At 40.0% G+C, this 21,336-nt stretch overlaps 1 long non-coding RNA gene across 2 annotated transcripts in view; it reads right to left on the reverse strand.

Moving 5' to 3' along the window:
* Positions 1-21,336, reverse strand: part of LOC113595388 (uncharacterized) — a 66,262-nt gene that overhangs the window by 25,184 nt on the left and 19,742 nt on the right. The window contains exon 3 of one of the 2 annotated variants that reach the window (XR_008295276.1): positions 13,553-14,941. The exons of the other annotated variant lie outside the window; for it this stretch is intronic. This is a non-coding gene — a long non-coding RNA (uncharacterized LOC113595388). Of the gene's footprint in view, positions 1-13,552; positions 14,942-21,336 lie in introns of those variants that run through there. 2 annotated transcript variants of the gene reach the window in all.

Genomic DNA, 21,336 nt, shown 5'->3' on the forward strand with positions numbered 1-21,336 from the left:
ACTCCTGTATCCCTCGGGTAAATTCCTAGCAGTGCTATTTCTGGGTCATAGGGAGATTAGCACAGAAATCAGTGAACTTTGAGTAAAGAAGACCACCCTCCATAATCCTAGTGGGCCTCATCCTATCAGTTGAAGGCCAGAAAAAAAGTCATAAAGACCAGCCTCATCAAGCAAGGAAGAATTCTCCAGCAGTCTGCTTTCCATCTTCATCTACACCATTGGCTCTCCTGGGACTTCAGCCTGCCAGATTACTGCAGATTTTGGGTCCACCAACCTCCATAATTATGAGCCAATTCCTTGAAATAAATCTTGTTCTCAATATATACACATCCTATTGATTCTGTTTCTCTAAAGAGCTCTGATTAAAATAGAATTATTTTATTAAGAGCTATTAAGTCATTAAGAGTATTGCCTGACCTTTAGAACTAATAATTATCAAGTGTCAGTGAGCAAAAGACCCAATGGAAAATCCTAACCTATTGTCCAGTTTCTGTTCCTGAGCCAATCAGATCCAAATCCCACCAGCTGAAGAACTTCTTGACAAAGGGCTTGAAATATGGCAAATATATACAGCAGTGATTTCCCCATTCCATTACCAAAGAAAGTTTTGGGCATTGGCCTAAATTATTAACCACTGGAGAAGAGAGTAGTCAGATTGTATACAGGACTTATGTGCAAGGTCTGAGCTGGTATGGACTGTAGAAGATCCAATATACTTAATCATGGTTCCTGTCAGGGTAGAAACAAATGAAGAAGTGATAGTTGGAGTGCAGATCCAGGTCTATATGTCAGTGGTTTACCAGGCCATGAGCTTAGGTTCTGGTCATTCCTCCGACCCTGAGAGCATGTCTGGGATGAATATAATGTAACAGTTAAAAAACCCTAACTTATTATTTTGTAATATGCTGTACAAGAGGTTTTTTCTTGGCAGGAAAGGTCAAGTTGAAGTCCCCAAAACTGTTCTTTCTGCCTCAGCCAAAATAGTAAACAAGCAACAACACCTTATTGCTAGATAGATTAGTAGGTTTGTGCCACTCCTAAAGGTTGGAAGGATGCTGACATTGTGGTCCCCAATATACACCAGATGGCCCCTGATGGATGAGGGTTGTCTACTGCAAACTTAAGAGCTGCTGTTATTGCTGTTGAACCAGAGGTAGTATCTTTACTAGAGTAGAGCAATCAAGTCTCCAACACTTACATGTGGCCATTGATCTGCATTATTTTAAATCCCCAGAAGAAAAAGCAGTACCCATTCATGGTTTTGTCAGACCATTATATCTGAAGATATTTGGCATTTCAGCCACTCATCAAACATCACTATAATGATACCTTGTTAAAGCTCAGGAACAGAAAGTGAAGGTAATATGCATCTCCTGGGAAGACAGCATTGCATCAGTGGGTGGAAGGCAGGTTCTACAAATGTTCAGGAATCTTGTAAACTGTGAAAATTTTAAGCATCTAGTGGTTGGAAACATTCTGAGGTATTGCCTCTAAGGTAACTAAAAGAGAGACATTTGTTCTACTTCAGCTTTTAAAGGCAACACTCACCCCCTGTTGGAATACTTTCCAACTTATTTATTCAGCGATATTTTTCCACTTTTTAAAATGGAGTTCAAAGCAGAAGAGAACTTTTCAGCAAGTTCGGTTTGGAGTACAAATGACCCTGCTACTTATGTCTTATGATCTAGCAGATCCCATGGTACTAGAGGCATACACAGTAGATAAGGACACCATACATGTCTCTTCCAAGTCCTAATTGGAGAGAGTCTATGCATAATGGTAACATTTTGAAGTAAAGCCATGCTTTTCATCATTGTATGTATGTAGGTAGGTAGGTAGGTAGGTATATTTTAGAGAAAGAGAGAGGAGGGAGATGAGAGGGGCAGAGGGGGAGAGAGAGAGAGAGAGAGAGAGAGAGAGAGAGAGAGAGAGAGAGAGAAAGTTTTAAACAGGTTCCATGCTAAGCACAGAGCTGGATGTGGGGCTGGATCCCATGACCCTGGATCATGACCTGAGCTGAAATCAAGAGTTGGATGCTTAACTGACTGAACTACCCAGGCATCCCTATTCAACATTTAAAAAATATCTCTTGTTAGAGAATTTAAGCATGGGTCATCAACTGACTATGCTTCCAGAATTGCCCATCATGAGTTGTGAATTCTCAGATATAAAGTCATAAAGTCAAGTGGACACAGCAGAGGTCTGTTTTTGATAGAAAAGATACATTCTGCAAATGGCCCAAATAGATCTGCAGGCATAAGTAAATTAAGGCAAAAAGCAGTCTAGATTTTTCATGTTGCCTCTATTTGTGACACCAGTGCTCATCCCTCAGCTGACATCTGTGTCCTCATAGAACATTTCCTATGATAAGCTGAAGATAAAGGGGAAAAAATAACTTGGCTTATTCAGCTCAATATGTTGCTGTGAGTCAGTAATGCACCTCGGTCATCTTAGAGCCTCACTCTAGGGCGTCCCTGAAATGGTGGTCAGAATGAAATCCTTCCCCTGGGCAGAACTCTAATGAATTAATGTTAAAGGAGAAGTGGCTTGAGGTGAAATTTGCACAGATTATTGAGCAGTGGCACGTAGTTTGGTTGATTGGCCAGATTGCCGGAATGGGTAACAATGGGAAGTCAGTGGCAGAGATATCTGAGAAAGAAGCAGGTGGATGAAATTATGAGAATGTCCATAATATTTGTGGATATCTTAATTCATTCACGCCTATCAGAGAGCACCCACTGAAGCAGAGACTGTGAATAGCCCAGTGAAAAAAATGACACATCCAGTGGGGGACAATGAGCTTCTGTCCTTTGCCACTTCAGAGTTTGCCCAAAGGTATTATGAACAGATTAAAGGCATGGTAGCAGAGATGGAGCTATCCATGAGCCTGGCAGTATGCACTTGCTCTCGTCAAGGCTGATCCCAATTCTCACAGAGGATCTGATTTATTGGTCATGGAACCTTGCACATGATTGCTACACACCATGGTGTACCCTTTATATAAAACAATGGGGGCAATGGGCAAATGTCATGGTATCCATTAGTTCTACCATATAACACATCACTAACAAGCTGCCAGTTTAATTTAAGATATTAAAATGGCCTTTTAAGGGTTCGCCTAAGTCTTTTCGGATGGGCATGGCACTGTGAGATTGGTCATTGTCTTTCAAAATGACAAATATATTTGAATCAATGGTCATGAGATGGTGCTGTGTATCTGAAAGAGCTGGGAACTGAGGTGTAGAAACAGAGACTCACCCCCTGGTCTTAGTGATCCGGGGGAACTTTGTTCTTTACTGGTCCTACAGCTTTAGGTTTTCTTCTGATAGTTACATTCCGATCCCCAGTTATCAGGGAGATCCCCTTCTACCAGGGGACTTGGTAATATTTCCACCAAACTTAAAGTTATGAATGCTGACAGGATCTTTATGCCAGTGGACCAGGATGCCAAGAAATGAGTGACTATATTGGCAGGGAAACTAACCCTGATTTTCATGCTGCCACATAATAGGGACAAGGATATATATTTCTGAAGTTCAGGAGACTCACAGGGGTGGGGGAAGCTCTTGGTGCCTCCATACTTGGCAGCACGTATAGATGGGGATTTTCAGCAACCATGGTCTATCAACACCTATCAATATGTTTGTGTTACCCCAAGGGCAAACAGACTAAGGGTGAGGAGGATCTAGAATGAGTGGTAAAGAAAGCAAATCATGATCATCAGTTATCGCGCAAAGGGGAATAAAGCTTGTTCCCCATCTCTCATTTGGCTTTATAAGTTTATTTATTCTTTGAAGTGATTTTTCATGACCATTGCCTGAAAGAATCAGTTACAGGGCAAAGTCAACTTAACCAGGGGTATAAGTGGATCTGTCTGCACTGTAGCAGATATTTTGGGTGCCAACTCATGTTTCTCCCCGCTTGCAATTTCGTTCACACCAGTCTAACTTTCCACTGTCAGTGGCCTTTCTTCCCTGATGCCTGACTTCACCCTTTGAAGCACTGTATCTGCTTAGGTAGCAGATCAGAAGCACCCGTGAATGATGTGCCCCTCCTCTAGTGCTTTCTGTACCTAGTGATGGACTCTGGCAGATAGTAACCCAAGCTCCCTTGTGCCTTAGTTGGTGTCAGTCTGATGACAGTCACTGTTTCCCGAGGGGTTTAAGCTCTTGTCCACAGTGGTAACCAGCTTATGGTGCACACTTTCCCACTACCTTTCTTCCCTTCTCTGCTTAACTTCCACATCCCACTATGAGGGTTCTTCTCAGTTTTGATATCAGTTACTTGGATTGGACTCCTTCCATCAAGGTCAACTTCTGGGGGAACCAAACAAGAACACCGACTACCTTAGAATCCTCGACAAACTTCTAAAAATAGCCTTCTTGTGTTTCTGGATCCTGGATTTCCATGCTCCTTTTTCTCAAATTATATAAAGACAGAAATGAAGGCTTGAGCATTGAAGAAAAGGAAAAGAAGTTGAGAGGGTTCTGGTGAATGATATAAAAGAATCAAGGAGAAGGTGGTCATTGCTCTCATTTCCACCTTCACTTTTGATGTCTCAGCCTTGTTTTCTCTCTGCATGCCCTTTCCTCTAGTTAGCTCCCTTAGCTAAGCCCTGATAGGGCTTTAATCTCTGGAAATTTCCTTATGATGTATTCCAAGTTTGTGTTCTTTTTCTTCAAGAAGGTAGAGAAAAAGAAAGATTATTTTAGAAATACCTCCCTCTATATTCTTGCCACATTAACTGCATTTCTTATTGTTGCTTTTTATTCCTTATGGGTAGATGCATTGTACAGGTGTGCAAGCATTTCATCCAAAAGAAGTAATGTAGGAATGGATAGTTGTTTTACAAAATCTTGTAAGAAGAATACTATTCTTATTGCCACTTTTCAGGTTAAGCGCTTTTTCCAAAGTCATGCGACTAGTATCTGGCAAAGCCATCAATTTTAATCCATTTCCCCCATTTATGCAAGCTGAACTCTTAAACACAAAATTAACCTTTCTCTCTTAATAAATTATATGTGTGTAAGAAGAACACTTTCATCTTGGTGGCTTAGAGACATGAGCCACTTTATATTTCATCTTAATGTCTTTTTCCCTACTTTTCTTCCCCTTCTCTTCTTGCTTCTTCATGCTTTCTGTCCTGGCTTCCTTCCTCTGTCTGTACATATCAGAGAAAACTGCCTTCTACATCTCATCTTTTTAGAGCCTCTGACTGAGCATCATTGCGAATACCTTTAAGGGATCATGCCTTATCTAGTTTTTAAAGCCACTGCTCACAGTATTCTTGAACACTGTCCATTGGCCATGAGGAAAGTGATAAGCAGACGCAGTGAGACCCCTTTCTTCCCTGTGACTCCAGTGAGTACAACCAGCTAGTGTCTCAGCCTCTTTTATGACCAAGCAATCAATACATCCTCGTCACTACAACCGTAAAGGTCCCATTTTACTCTGTGATTGATGTTCATTAATATTACTAGGAAGTGGATTTGCAGACAACTCAAAGACATAAATATGGATTGGAGGCATATGTGTGAATGTCAATGCTCACATTTTAGGGTGCTTTCCTGCTCAAATGACATTGGACATGAAGTAGCTGAATCTCTTCTAGCTATATTCATATTAACTCGTTCTGCTATTGAATGAGCCAGAGGCTCTTGTATGATAGGGCAATTAGTCCATAGAACACTGAATTGAAATAGCCCATTGTGGTATTTTGTAAACTGGCTTGACATTTGGGGCAGGGTGGGGTATGCCAGAAATGGTTATGCATTCATATTCTTGAGACTACTTTAGTTTTTTATGATAGTTTTAAATTTTTTGAGTTTTTTTATTTTCTTTTTATTAAAAAAATTTTTTTAATGTTTATTTATTTCTGAGGCAGAGAAAGACAGAGCATGAGTGGGGGAGGGTCAGAGAGAGAGGGAGACACAGAATCAGAAGCAGGCTCCAGGCTCTGAGCTGGCAGCTCTGAGTTCCGACGTGGGACTCGAACTTACGGACCGTGAGATCATGACCTGAGCCGAAGTCGGTCGCTCAACCGACTGAGCCACCCAGGCGCCCCAAATTTTTTGAGTTTTTATATTAATTTTAAAAATGAGTATAATTAGGATTATCTACATGGTCATCTTATGAACCAGGGCTGGCATATTCAGCATCTATCTTCAAAGACATTTATGGCAGGGTGGGTGCCAATTAGTGTTGTTTGAATTGTCTCAGACTCAAACCGAACCAAACATCGTCAATAAAAACAGAAGAGGGCATGGTGGCAAATATTGTATTCTTCCTAATGAAAATCAACCACTCTGCAAAGGTTACGCAATGGTTCCGAAAGAGAAAAGCCAAAGGATAATTATGTAATTACGTAGCGTGGGGGCAAATTAAGAACCCCTATGCTCTACACTAGACCTATGTTTATATTGGGATTAGCCATTTACTGAAATAAAACAGCATCATTAAGTACATTAAATAAGTATTGACACCAAATTTTGTTTTGACAGTTTTATGGTTTTTCAGCCTTTTAAATTATTTTCAGCTGTATAAGATCAATAAGCACGGAACTTTAAGCATAGTGAGGTGATATTGCAGTGAAGACGATTCATGTAAACACTAGAGGTCAGAGAGTGACTTTTCCCCCAATTTAAAAGGGATTTATACCCTGTTTGAGTCTGAGAAGCATGGACCTAAAATACAAGAGCTCCCACTGTTCTCTTTCCCAGCTCCTCACAGCTCATAGTTAGATCATTCCTTAGGGAGCAGAGTAGTCGCCTTTACTTCCTGTTAATATATTCTTGGTTGTGATTATTCTTTTCTTACTGTTCTTTGATTTTGACGCTCCAATTTTGCTTCCTAAAAGCCTTGTAGAGGCTCTCGTTATTAGAGGTAATAAGCGTCTCTGGACTTGCGCACATTTGTGGGGTTTAAAATGCTTTTGGAAGTTTGAACCGGAGAGACAGAAAGAACCAGAGGCAGGAGTCCCTTGGCGCAAACACAGATCTGCCAGCTACCAGCTGTATGATTTGGGAGTAAGAATTTCCCCTCTATGAGCCTCAGTTTCTCAAGTGTAAAGTGGTGATAGGATTTAGCTCAAAGGGTTGTTATGCAAGTTAGCAATTCAATTATGTGATGTGACTGACTCACAGTGGGCACTTAATAAAGAGTGCTCCGTTGCCTTTCTCTCTAACACCGAGAGCCAGTTATCATTCACAGAAGAAAATCAGTGCTGCTACATTACACGCCTATCTTCCATTTGAACAAACTGCTATTATCAAGTTTGAAAAGAATACTGGATTTAATAGTTTATGTCTAAATGACATTTGCTGCTATAAAAAATATCAAAGGGTGAAGATTTCCCACCTCTACAGAACGCTAAACAATCCAAAGCCTCAGATTCAGAAGGAAAGAGCTAGCAGAAGGAGTAGTGTGTTGAGAGTCTGGAGGAGAATGAAAGCATAGGTGAGTGGGACTGAAAAGCAAATCACACTAGTTCAGTTACCTTTTGAACTCACGCTACTATGTGCACATACTTCCCAAGAACCGGAAATAGAGAATTGAACGAACTATGTGAAATAAGTTTTCATAGAGCTAGCGAAGCACCTGGAGAAATTTGTGTGCTATATAAAGTCAGGGAGTGTTAAGTGTTGCAGAGAAAATTAAAGCAGGGTGTTCATTCCTTATTTCATAAAACAGTGTTGGACATATAATAGGTGCTCAATAAGTATTGTTCCCTTTATGAATGATGGATGCCAAGAAATTTGTAACTCTTGCTACCCCCGATCCTAACTCCCAATCTATTGGTTTGGTTTGGAGTTGTACTGTTTGTGCAGCTGGTTGTATTCCAGTTTCTACCAGTTATGTTTACTGAGTAACTATTATGTGCCTGACACTGTTCTAGACACAAAACACTGTTTATATAGTTCACTGTGTAGCTCATACTCCAGAAAGGAAGACAGTTAGTAACAAAAATTGTTAGGAAAATTATATAGTTTGTCGTACAGTGATAAATTCTAGGAAGTGAAATAAAACAGGCTTGGGAGCGACAGACATGGGAATTACAGTTTTAAGTGTGGTCAGAGAAGTCTTTTAGACAAGTTAGTGTTGGAGTAAATACTTGAAAGAGGCAAGGAGCAAGCCATGTGTATATTTGGGGGATCTGAATGGAAAGTATGGCAAGGACAAAATGATGAAATGGGAATAGAGTCTGGTGAGCTCAACAAGTTGGAAGGGTAGCATTGTCGCTGAAGGGGATGAGGGAAGGAAAAGATTAATAGAAGATAATACCAGAGAGGTACTGTTTGAGAGACCAACTCCATTGCCGGAAAAAAAACAAAGGGAAACCTCACACACACAATTTTAAAAGTCAGACTTTGTTCTTTGTAAGAACCTCACCGAAGAAAAGCAAAAAGAAAAATGTTCACCAACCAAGGGCTAGAGATCATCAAACCTCAATTTCTTAACACTTTAGAATTATAGGCTTTATTTTTTACAAATACTCTCAGGGATTTGTACAATACTCTCAGGATTTGTACTGTGGTCACCAGAAGAAGACAAGGCCATGGGATACATGGTAATTATGTAGGGTAAGTGAGACTTCACAATGTTCAGCAGTGCAGAAGAAAGTCACATGGTGACACACTTCAAATGAGTAGTTGAAAGGTACAATTTGGAAAGAGGCCACCGGTATTTGTTCAGTAGAATACTTTGGATTTAAAAATGGATTGTTGTACTTGTCCAGAGCACTAAAGTATTGAAGATCTGTGGCAGGGGTCAACAAACGTTTTCTATAAAGATCCAGTTAGTGACAATTCGGCCTTTTGGGGCCATAAGATCAGTTATAATTCTTCAGCTCTTGCCATTATAGCTAGAAGAAGCCATAGACAGTATGTAAACATGTGAGCATTGCTAAGTGCCGATAAAACCTTATTTACAAAACAGGTGAGGGGCTGAATTTGGCCTGCAGCCTATGGTTTGATGACTCTCAAGCTATGTTAAACAATTACACAATGACAGTGTTTATTTAGAGGGCAAACCATTAATAGTCCTTTTATTAGCTGAGATTTTAAACTTTTATACTAGGTGAACAATTGACCATAGACCATTTGATTTTCCTCATCAGATCACATAGGATAATAGAGAACACCATAAGGACTTGGCTTTTAGTCTGAAAAATTAGAGGACTTTACTCAGAGGCATACGGTGTTACTGAATTCCATTTCTGCTTCATTCTGGTTGCTGAGTTGAGAACAGGGAGAAGAGTGGAAGCAGGGAGACCAGCTAAAAGGCTGTTGGAGTTGTTCAGGTGTTAGGGGTTAAACTGAGTCTCTCAAAAAGATACTGAAACCATAATCCCCAGTACATCAGAACGTGACCTTATTTGGAAAAGGGGAATTTGCAGAGGTTCTCAAGATAAAATGAGGTCATTAGAGTGGGCCCTAATCCAATATGACTGTGTCCTTATAAAAAGGAGTAGTTTGGACACAGACATGCACTAAGGAAGAACCCCATGTGAGGATGAAGAGAGAAATAGGGATGTGCATCTATAAACCAAAAGATTTCAGTAAACCACCAGAACCTAGGAGAGAGGCATGGAACAGACTCTTACAGCTTTCAGAAGAAACCAACGACACTGACTGACACCTTGATCTCACATTGCTTGCCTCTTGGAACTGTGAGACTATGAATTTCGATTGTTTAAGCCACTCAGCTTGTGGTATTTTGTTAGGGCGGCCCTAACAAACTAACCTACCAGGATGAGAGATGATGGTGGCTCACACAATGATGGTAGCAGTGTCAACAATAGTCACCCCTGGATTGGACGCAAGATATGAGAGAAATGTAAGTCAAAGGTGACTGCAAGCTTTCTGGGAGGATAGAATTGTAATTCAGATGAGGAAGACTAGAGAGAAGTTGGGCTCCAGTGGAGAGAGTTTGGGACTTCTTTTTTGGACATGTTGAGACTGAGATGGCATATCAGTGATAGGTAAGACTTAATTTGACTGACCACCTGCCTTTGGGCTCCTTTGTAATTTTATGGAAAGTGGCTAACAGTGAGTTCTTAAGGCAATTGATCCTGCAATAGATCAAGGTCACAGGCCACTGATTTGTCCCACATGTAGCTTCATTCCTGAGGCCTTAGACACCTTGGTCATCCAGGGTCATGAATACTGAGATGGAGTAACAGGAACGGCCAGGGAGGGGGCTCATTTCAGCCATTTTATATTGCAACAACCTTGACACTTCAGCCTCAGCCCTCTGATTAGGGCAGGAAACTAACTGGTATTGTCCCTAGCAACAAATAATGAAGTGGTAGAATAAGGTCAAGGTCCTTTGTTATATTGCTATTGGATCCCAGCCTTTGATCTCAGAGTAAGTGTATTGCTTTTCCAATTATGTAACTTAACACTCCTCAGCCCGAGAGCTGAGGTCTATCTCTTAGAGTTTGATGTCTGACCTTTCTAGATATATCCCTATGTGGCACTCTGGAATGAAATGGGCAATTGTGAATCACATGCTTGTTTATGCATCTGTCTGCATGTTTCTTTCCTTAATAAATTCCAGCAAATTCCTGTTGTGTATGCTGTAATGTTTCACCCTGGTTTGCTAGAAAATTTATTGGGCAAACAGAATATCAGGCCTAGTAGTCACCATAACCTTCTGAAAGTGAACCCAAGGTTGTGGAGATGTAGGATCCATCCTTGGATTGGGAAAAGTCTGCTTGTGGTATTTTGGCTAGTTATCTTGAAACATCAGAATGGCAGCTCATCATAGTCCCTGGTAATTATTCCACTGAAGTCCTATGGATCTTCTGAGATTGTATTTTATGATTGTTAATTACAGTCTTGAAGGGAGATGTCAAAGAGAAGATGGCTCCATTGAAGAGAAGGCTAAAAAGCACTCCTAATAAAATTGCAACTTCAGAGCTCAAGTGTGTAACATATGGTCCATGATAACACATGATTTACTCAAAAAACATTAGATACACTTATCCAAGCAGGACCAAACAACTGAACAACTTCTATGACGTTTCTCCTGCTATTGGGACAGTACGATGTTTCTAGCACACTAAAAGTGTTAGTAAAAGGAATATAAGCACTGGATGAATATGACTACACATCCCTCCCACTGAAGGATGTCCCCACGGGAGACCATGTAAACCAACAGAACCATTAGGAGGACCTCTCCAAATGGCTTCCTTCTCAAAATATTTCTTTATGACTTTTAGATTGATAAATCAAATGTAATGAATTGATCCATACAACTCTGTAAGAAAATACTACGTTGTAGAAGACCCTCCTCACAATCAAAGTGACAACTAAGTTCATTTAGAGAAAGAATATTAATGGAGGAATGGACAATCAAGAAGACAGAGAAAAGAGACACTAAACATGTACATCATCTTTTGAGATTAGTATACTATGAAATTTAGTCTAATAGGGTTTCCACAGGGTAAAACTACCCAAATGTTTCCTAAGACTTCAGAGTCATTTGATAACCTCATCCTTGAGAAGCAAGCACTGGATATTTAACTATGGATGCCCCATTACTCTCCAGAACTCTTGGAGTTGTGAGACAGCTCTGTTTCCTATTGGTATATCCACACATTGTCCAATCTAAAAATTGAACCACTTTAGTCTTTGGCCACAAAATTCTAGGTCACCCAGCATGCATAGAATGGCCGTGCCTTGGCATTTATATCTTCTTCAGAAAATGAGGACAGTAGAAGGTTGAAATGGCTGACTCAAAAAAAAAAAATTGTTCTAACCAGGTTCTGGCCACTCACTGGTAAGCTGGCTTGATGCCAAAATATCGCCATCCCCTACAGGGATCCATCTGTTCTCAGCTGTCTGTAAGTGACCAAAGAGCAGGTGGTGGGAAGGTGTCTAGAGCACAGAAACATGAATATCTCTTCACACAGTTCCCTTTCACTTCCTACCCAGTCATTCTCAGGCTGCTAGAAATCTGGGCAGATCCCTGTGCCAGGATGTGAGTGGACATTACCTTATCACTGCCATCTTCTAGTTGGTGATTTGCGCAGTGAGCGCACTTTGGCCATCACAAGATGGAAAGTGAGTGTGTGATGGCAGTAGGAAGAGGGAGTCCCCTGCCTATTTGCAGGGGAATGCTGGAAACCTTGGGAGGTTGTAGTGGGGAGGCAAGTAATTATTTCTATTTCTCCTTCTGTCTCCATTTTTTTTTTTATCAATAGCTTTCCTGAACATTCCACCCAATATCTGAGGTAGCAGGAGGGAAAGGCTATAGCCATTCCAACCTCTCCTGATTTCACTACTCTCAGTGCCTCCCAGATACCTGGTATATACTCCATTACTTTATACTACTCAATGCCTGACAGTTAAATTGTCAATTAATTGATTACCAATTGTGGATTCCAGGAACTGAGGCCAAGCAAGGCATGCAGATGGCAGGCATAGAAGGGGACTTAGGAGGAAATCTTCCGAATCTGTTTCAATATTTCTCATCAGCAGTTATACCCCTATGCTGACTCTGCACTGCAATTGCAGATGTCAGTTCCACGCAAATCATGTCCCCACCAATGGGGACAATAACCACTGACTGGTGATATATGATGGGCACATGACGATGTCTGTTCTGGGCCATGTGTACTTCCCAGTCTGTACATCATACGTGGATAAATGACCTTCCCTGACTGCTATGGGTGAAGATGAATTGTACTCTCAGGAGATTACCTTCAGATATTCCCAAATTTTCTAACCCCCTACATTCACCCTGGTGGCAAGGGACAAAGGAGCTATCTTCTGGGGAAGATCAAATATGGAAAAATTGAAGGCATGCTACCCCCACAGACTTAGGTGTTGTTCTGGTTCTGAACTGGGGATAAGTGAGCTGATACTGATTATATTAATTTTATCAACTATTCACTTTCTGTCTCTCTCTTTCTCTCTCTCTCTCTTTCCCTTTGTTCCTTCATTTCATATTTCATAGAAGTAGTCATTTCTCTTACCTAAAGATAATAATTAAGTATTTTAGAAGGTTTTTTTCAATTTCCATGAATTTTCTTTCTCTTCTATGTTCCTTATGTTTTCCTACTGCTTATTCACTTGAGCCCATGTTTTTCACATTAGAGAATTTCTTCAAATATCTGTCAATCTTTGGATGTCTAGCCATAGTTAAGAATGGGGAGGGGCGCCTGGGTGGCTCAGTCAGTTAAGCGTCTGACTTCAGCTCAGGTCATGATCTCGTGGTTTGTGGGTTCGAGCCCTGCGTCAGGCTCTGTGCTGACTGCTCAGAGCCTGGAGCCTGTTTCCGATTCTGTGTCTCCCTCTCTCTCTGACCCTCCCCCGTTCATGCTCTGTCTCTCTCTGTCTCAAAAATAAATAAACATTTAAAAAAAATTTTTTAAATAATAAAACAAAGAATGGGGAAACTGAAACCTATGTAGGTGTGTGTGGGGGGGGCAGTGGGTTTCTCACATAGTGAGCTTTGATACAGCTGATCTGCTTGGTCAATTTCCTGGGATCCCTGAAACATTAGTACCTGTAGTTATTTTGCCTTGAACTGGTCAGTTTCTTTGAAAAATACCTCCAATCCACAAACATGGGAGCAAACTAAGGGAAGGATAATGTGGATTTCCCCATTTAATTTGTAGACCTCTAGTCACTTGTTTTCCAGAATGGAGATTCTGCCCACAATAGTGCCTGGTATCTTGAGTCCAGAATTTCTTGATCATTCTCTCTAGAGGACAAACCTTCAGTCTTCTGTCTAGTTGAGAAAAGAGCAATGATCCAGAAGCATGGAACAGAGAAAAAGAATCTGAACATCAAATTGCTTCTTGTGGGGCTTTCCACCACACCTCCTCCCTCTAGCTCTGATTGTTCTATCACATTCAGAAGTACTGGGGCTATCATCTCTGAGCTCTTATGGGGTTATGATGGAAAACTCAGCTTGATTATATGGGATTTCCCAGCCTCACTATTGCTGGAATCATTTGCATTGTTTTGTTTGGTTGTTCTGTCCTGTTGAGTCACTTACTACTTGTCCGTCTGCTTCCTGGCTTTTAGTATTTTAGTATTTGGTTACTGCTGCCTCCTGTTTTGTTTTCTTTATCCACATAGGTTTATGCTTTTGAAAACATATCTCTAGTCTTATTTTTAAGTTTATATGAGAACCAAGATTTTTTTTTATTTAGGTTCAACATCCTTTCTTTAACTCCATGACTATGATGAGCTCTAAACATAAAATGAACTGACCCAATTTTCTGATTCTTCCAAAGTATCCAAACGAACATTATGTGACTGATGTGTGTTAGTACACGTGAGTGAGAGAGTGGTGTGTGTGGATGTGTGTGCAGATTTTGTTTTCAAATTATGCAGATGAGAACAGGAAGAACAAGTTCACCAATATCAATAACAACTATTATTTTTTTCAGTCCTTTTTAGGACAGGCGTTTCACTAGACGTTTTATGTGTGTCATTTTATTTAATGTTCACAGCACTGCTGAAAACCAGATTTGATGATTCTTCCAATTTACAGATGGGCACCCCAAGTCTTAGAGCTTACGTAAGCTAATAAGTGGCAGAGCCAAGATTCTCATCCAGGTCTGTCTGAAGCCACGGGCCATGTTTTGAACCTCTGAGCTTAGAGGCTCTGACAGCTGAAAGATTCATGGTAGCCTGAAGGCGGGCCTTAGTGATTTTGTACTCCCATCCACTACAGCATTTCCCAGACGGTACAGCAGATGCTCATTTGTTGTCCTAGTTTGTCTTCTGTGTATTTTCGTCTGTCACCCAGATACGATAGGGCAGAGGGTTCCCAGCAGAGTTTGCCCATCCTCCTTAGACTCCCATATTATGCCATCAGCCTGATTACTATGCAAATGTTAATTCCACCCTCTCCACCTTGGACGATTACAGTAGGCTCCCAGTGCCCTTTTGTGATTCTGTTCTCTCTTCCCTTGGACCTAAAACTGTAGAAAAATAAATTTGAATATGGTTTAACAAGATATAGATCCCTTGCCATGTATTACTCGATCCTTATAACAAATCTATTTTGCTCATTTTACAGAAAAGGGAAATAAAGCACATTGAAATGAGGTAGCATTCCTTCATTAAATCGAGAAATAAAGTGGTACACCTGGGACACAAACAGGAGGTTTTGTCACTAAACCCAGTGCCCATTGCATTACGACAAATTGCCCCCTTAATTGGAAATCCAATTGTCACATTAGAAGCTATACTGTACATTTTGTTCCTCAGCTCTCAAGCCTTCAACGACCCTCCACTGCCTACAAATTAAGGTACTAACATTAAATCCTGCAAATTCATGAAGCCAGTCAATTTCTGTGGCCTCCTCTCTCCCCCTTCCTTCAAATCCACCTAAAGCTAAGTTCTACATAGAGGTTGAGATCAAGCCTTCCATGGACCATCTCAAGCCCACAGACATGTTGGTTTGGCTCACACACAGTCATTTAAATGAAGAAATTAATGGTAACCATATCAGCAATTGGCTGAAATTATGTAAGTTTCTTCCCTAACTAGAATCCGAAACTTTCAACTACACCGTTCTCCTTATGTCCCATGGTCACATTCCTAGCACACTTCACATGTGTGTATTATCTGTGGGACCTACACATACAGGTTATGGCTGCTGTCATACACACTCTGTGTTTCATAAATAGGTATTTTAAAGAAACTGTACATTAAACTTTTCAAGTAAAGTTGTTGTTCTCAAAATGTTAAAAAAAAATCCTGGAGAGACTTGTTAAAAGTGCTGTTTCCTGGACTCTACCTAGACCTGCTATATAGGATCTCTTATGTGGAGTTTAGAAATTTTCATTTTCAGGGGTGCCTGGGTGGCTCAGTTGGTTGAGTGTCCAACTTCAGCTCAGGTCACGATCTTACAGTTCGTGAGTTCGAGCCCCATGTCAGGCTCTGTGCTGACAGCTCAGAGCCTGGAGCCTGCTTCGGATTTGTGTTTGCCTCTCTCTCTGCCCCTCCCCTGCTCATGCTCTGTCTCTGAATAAACATCAAAAATTTTTTTAACTTAAAAAAAGAAATTTTCATTTTCAGTAAGATTCCTGGTGTTTGTTACATATACTAACATTCGAATATCAGATGTTAGATGAAATGGACAGCTCTCTGCACTTTTGTTTTTCTCAAGGCACTCCCTGCCTCCACACTTCTGTTCTTACTCTTCCCTCCCACCACACCAATTTCTTTGTGTGTGTGTGTGTGTGTGTGTGTGCGCTTTGGGCTTTGTTTGTTTTTGTGTTTTTGGTTTTGTTTTTGTTTTTGCTTTCATAGTATACTGTTTAGAGGAATTTCCCATTAAGATCAAGGAGACTTCCCTCTATTTTCTATTCAAAAAAGGTTACTAATCAGATATTACCTGATATGACCAGCACTGATTGCTCAGGCCTCTTTCCTCAAGTTTTTTTTTTTTTAATTTTTATTTATTTATTTAGAGAGAGCGAGTGAGAGCGAGACCGAGAGAGAGAGAGCATGAGTGAGGGGAGGAGCAGAGAGAAGGAGAGAGAGAATCCCAAGCAGGCTTCATGCCATCAGCAGGGAGCCTGATGTGGGCCTCAATCCCATGAACCATGAGATTGACCTGAGCTGAAATCAAGAATCAGATCCTTAACCAACCAAACCACCCAGGCACTCCCTCTTACCTCAAGTTTAAGCAGAAATAATAAAATATATCTATACCTGTGTATCTGATGGTCAAGATTCTTTGACATCACCTGGTCACTGTGCCTCACCTGTAACTGACTTCCGTCCCTCTATTATAGTCAAGATAATTACCAGTCATGATATTCAGTGACAAATTTTCCTTTCTCATTTGGTGCACTGAAAGGTGGCCTTACTCTATTCTCTTACAGAGATTCTACAAAGAAACAATCATGCAAGTGTTCTCATAACAAACTGTGAAATGTAACGACCTTCAAAGGTTTCATTATCTTCCTCTTTTTGTATATTTTATGAACAATCTAGCGCAAACCATATGGTCTAAGTCTTATTGTTCTATGTTCTCCTAGTTAAAATGGAAAATTCCATGTTTTATGAATAAACAAAACACACATCCCATGGAAAATGGCCAAATTCACCTTGACTCAGAAAGGCAAGATTCAACAAGGCTCTTCTAGACCACTCCTTGCCTGTCCAATAAGCATTTTTGATGTAAGAAGAGAAAAATACATGACACAAAATTTGACATTTAGACAAAAGTCATTTCTAATTTGTCCTTGTATATATTCATTGACTTTTATCATTTACTATTTTATTTAAATATTTAGTGTCATCCATCCATGCTTGTTAATGTGCTATGCACCAGTCATACAGACCTGTACAAAATAATAACCCAGCTTTAAGTAGTTCTAATAATCTACTTCAGGAAACTTGTCCCGCACACACTAAACAACTCCCTTCTTTGCCTTATCACATTCTGCCTGGTGTTTTCATGCCTTCTCCTTCCTGCCCCCAATACCTATTTTCCACTCAATTGTAAACTCCTTGATGGAAGAAACATGTTTTATTCACAGCACCAAGTACAGTGTCAGGCAACCAACACTGCTCAATAAATATTTTCATTGGGATTGTTACCAAACTCTCAAGAAAATGGACAGATGTGAAATACAGAGGAAAGGGAAACAAACTGTCTTATTATTTTCTACATCTTTCCTCAGACTAAATTCCTTTCTGAACTCATTAATATCCAAAGTCTATATTCACAATAAAAATGACTATTTTTGAAGCTCAATATTATGCTACCGAGTCTGTCTTCAGGGCTTCATTAATTTCTTGCACTAGTTTCCCAGAATTTGGGGCATTCAGAGCCCTCAAGATGGTGGCCAACTTGTTACTCTGGCAAGTAGGAGTAGCTGTCTTTTGTTCTACCAAACACTACCTTCAAACATTTTAATAATCAGACATAGTATTTACAACATAAGAGCACTGTAAACCGAAGACCACCCATTGGAAATGTGACTTATTTTGCTTGGAGTCTTAACAGTCCTCTGCGTAGAAGCTAACTGCTGTCTTAGGTTATCGATACTTGTAGCTCATGCTTCAAGAGATAGCATGATTGCATGGGGCACTTTAAACTAAAGTTACATATTGGTGAAGAAGGAGGCCCTGCGGGGTGCTCTCAAGAACCCAAGAACCTTTCAAGCTGAAGTGGTTGAGAATTGTTGTGTGTGTGTGTGTGTGTGTGTGTGTGTGTATTTTGAAAATGTGTTAAGGAAACTTAACCCAAAATTGAAATTGGGAAGCCATCAAAGGAGGGTTCTCATGCACATACCATTCATGACAGTTTACAAAATCCAGCAGGAAGAAAGAAGATTCCTTTCAGCCCAGCAACAGCACGCTATCTTCACCTGCAGCCAGTGAGAAGTCCGCACCACTCTGACCTCTCAATTTCCTCCAGTGAATTTTGTTCATAACCCCTCCTCCCAACTTCGTCCTTTCCTTTGTAAAGGATGTTCTCCTCAGTTGTCCAGACTGTCTATGGTTTGCCATAGTTTGCTTGTCCCAAATTCAGTTTCTATGTTGTTTGCAAATGAACTTGGTTTCATAGGATGAATTGTTTACCTTTTTCTTTCAAAGGGCTGACATTTCACACACGCATGCGTGCATGCGTGTCTGCACATTTTGTGACAATCTAAAGTTTTGAAAACACACAAAATTCTTCTTTTTTTTCTCAAGTAACATTTTCATGTTATCCTGAAATGCTGTTCTTTAGGTAAAAGTTAACTTTATTAAATTTCATATGGGGAAAAGTTATACTCTTACCATTGCCATGGCAACAGGAGACCTCATCTATTATTAAGTTAGAAATGCACTTGGCCTGTAAGAGCAACTCCTCCCCATCCATCCACCAGAGGTGAAAGGACTCTGCGTCTTATAAAAGGAGCTGCATCTTTACACAGTTTTATTCGCTTAATAACATCAAGGTAAAGCCTGGCATTGCTTGGTAACTTTGCAGGAAGTCAGGCTTGACACAGAGCTGGCTTATTATGGAACCCACTTTATAATGCTTTACAATTGGAAAGATACTTCTTTTATTCTTTTTGAAGAAAAATTGCCTCATTCCTTTGACCATCCTTATTACACTTCACGAATGACACAGCTGTAATTTAAGGATCCTCAGGGGTTTTTGTTACTTTTATAAATTTAAGAGATTTTCCTCCCTCCTTTTCTTCTTTTCTCCATCTGAAAAAAGAAAAGATCCAATCCCTTTCTTGGACATCCTGATCTTCTTCCATATATCATCACAGCATTTCATCTGGATGATGTATTGGCTTCACCCATCAAAAGCGTCCAGTCCCTTTTGTGATATATTACTCACTGACAAATGCCAGCTGGCAAGAATTGCTTTTGTGATTCTCACCAAGAGTTACCTCATTATTTAAAACGATGAATTGCCTCTGAAATGATAACTACTAGTTGAAGAAATGAACAGTGTGTTATTATCTAGACTGGGCGGGCCCCCACACCTGGCCAAACCTATTAAAAGTCAACCTTTTAATGAATGGGCATAATGCGATTGTTCCATTTTGTAAAGAGAACAAATCCATCTTGGTCAGATAGAACTAATGTTTGGAAGGAATTCATGGAAGAAATGCAAGTTCATCCCTCACTGACCCATATTATAATTTAATAACGTATCAAGCTTCCCGAAGAAAAACATTAGATGTACACCTTAGTTTGAAAGGAGTTAAATCTTTGCTGATGAAGGTATTTTTTCTTTTTTGTTTAAATTTTATTAAGTTTTCATTCTCTTCCTCTTCATAATTAAAAAAAATCAAGGAATTTACTGATGGTTTTGACTCTAACAGTTTATTTGAAAAATTATGTAAAAGTGAATTTGGAGTGATATAATAAAGAATTTTGATAGTCACAGTAAAGAGTAGGGGTTTATATTTCAGAAAGTGAAGAAAAGCTTCCATGAAAACACACAAGAAGAATGACATGACCAAATACATATGTGTCTGAAAATGAATTCTGGTTGGACTGAAGATGGTTGATGATGTGGATAACTGGAGAAGTCCTGAGTGACAGGTAGAAGGGTAGATTCAGCTTTCAGAGAAGCCATTCACAGAAGGAAACAAAAACAAAAGGGCAAGGATGGGAGGTAGAAGCTAGACAATGAGTATAAAGATGCCTTGGCTGATGATCTCATACACGCAGCACAGTGCACAGAATGCAGACCCTCAACTTCACTCTTATTTATTGAAAATAAGAATCAACATCAAGATAGATATTATTAGACTCTTGGAAATAAAACGCAAAATAAGAACTAATAATAGCATTTATTTATCTACTTTGGACTTAAGAAAGCAATAGATACAATTCTAAAACCAAGTCCTTTGTGCTTGCTTATAACCCTTCCCAGTTCTATACAGCTGAAATAGCATGGCAGACAGCAATGAATAGCATGTATTTAGGACTCGCTGCTTTCCTCACGTTGTCGTTTTTGTCTACTCAGAGGGTACAGTAAGTGTGATATTTATAGTTTCCTTCATCCTCAGTTTACATGTAAATAAACTGACATATTCAAGTGCCCAACCTAAGGTCACCCAGTGAAGTAACAAGTCAGTGGAGACTCTGGTGGTGTCACCATGGTCTCGATTTCTTTTTACAAACGTGAAGGAAGATGGAAACGTAGGAAAATATCTAACTTCAACAATAATCAGGCAAATGAGGATGCATAGAGAGCAAACTTTAAAGAAGTCAAAAGGCCAGGGCAAATTTGGTAATTCTTACTAATCTTTAGCTATTGTGATTTTCATTGTGTTTCCTGTGTTTTACTGTGTTTGATTTAACAGGGAATCTTGTTTGCTTCTGCATCACTGAAGCAAGCCCTGGGTTTGTAATGGAGCCCTTTGCTCTGGTGGCTGGAAATTTAAACTCAAAATCCTGCAAAGGGAGCTCAGTTAACAAAAATTCCCTGCAAAGTGTCCCTTAGTTATAAACTTCTTGTATTTCAACCAAATAGAATACCAAAGAGAATACATTTCTTTTTTTGAATGTGTACGTATTTATTTTTGAGAGAGAGAGAGAGCTCACAGGAGAAGGGCAGAGGGAGAGAGGGAGGGAGAGAGAGAATCTCAAGCAGGCTCTGCATTTTCAGCGCAGAGTCTGATGTGGGGCTCACACTCATGAACTGTGAGATCATGATCTGAGCCGAAAACAAGATTCAGACACTTAACCAACTGAGCCATCCAGGCTCCCCAGTAACATTTAATTTTAAAACACTTATAAGTTTTCTGCCCTTTCTTCCCCCATCTTTGTTTTTACACATGCACATGTGTGTGCAAGGGCACATGCACACACACACATGCACATGTACAGTTCAATGCAT

The sequence above is a fragment of the Acinonyx jubatus genome, chromosome C1, assembly GCF_027475565.1.
Source record: "Acinonyx jubatus isolate Ajub_Pintada_27869175 chromosome C1, VMU_Ajub_asm_v1.0, whole genome shotgun sequence".
NCBI lineage: Eukaryota > Metazoa > Chordata > Mammalia > Carnivora > Felidae > Acinonyx > Acinonyx jubatus.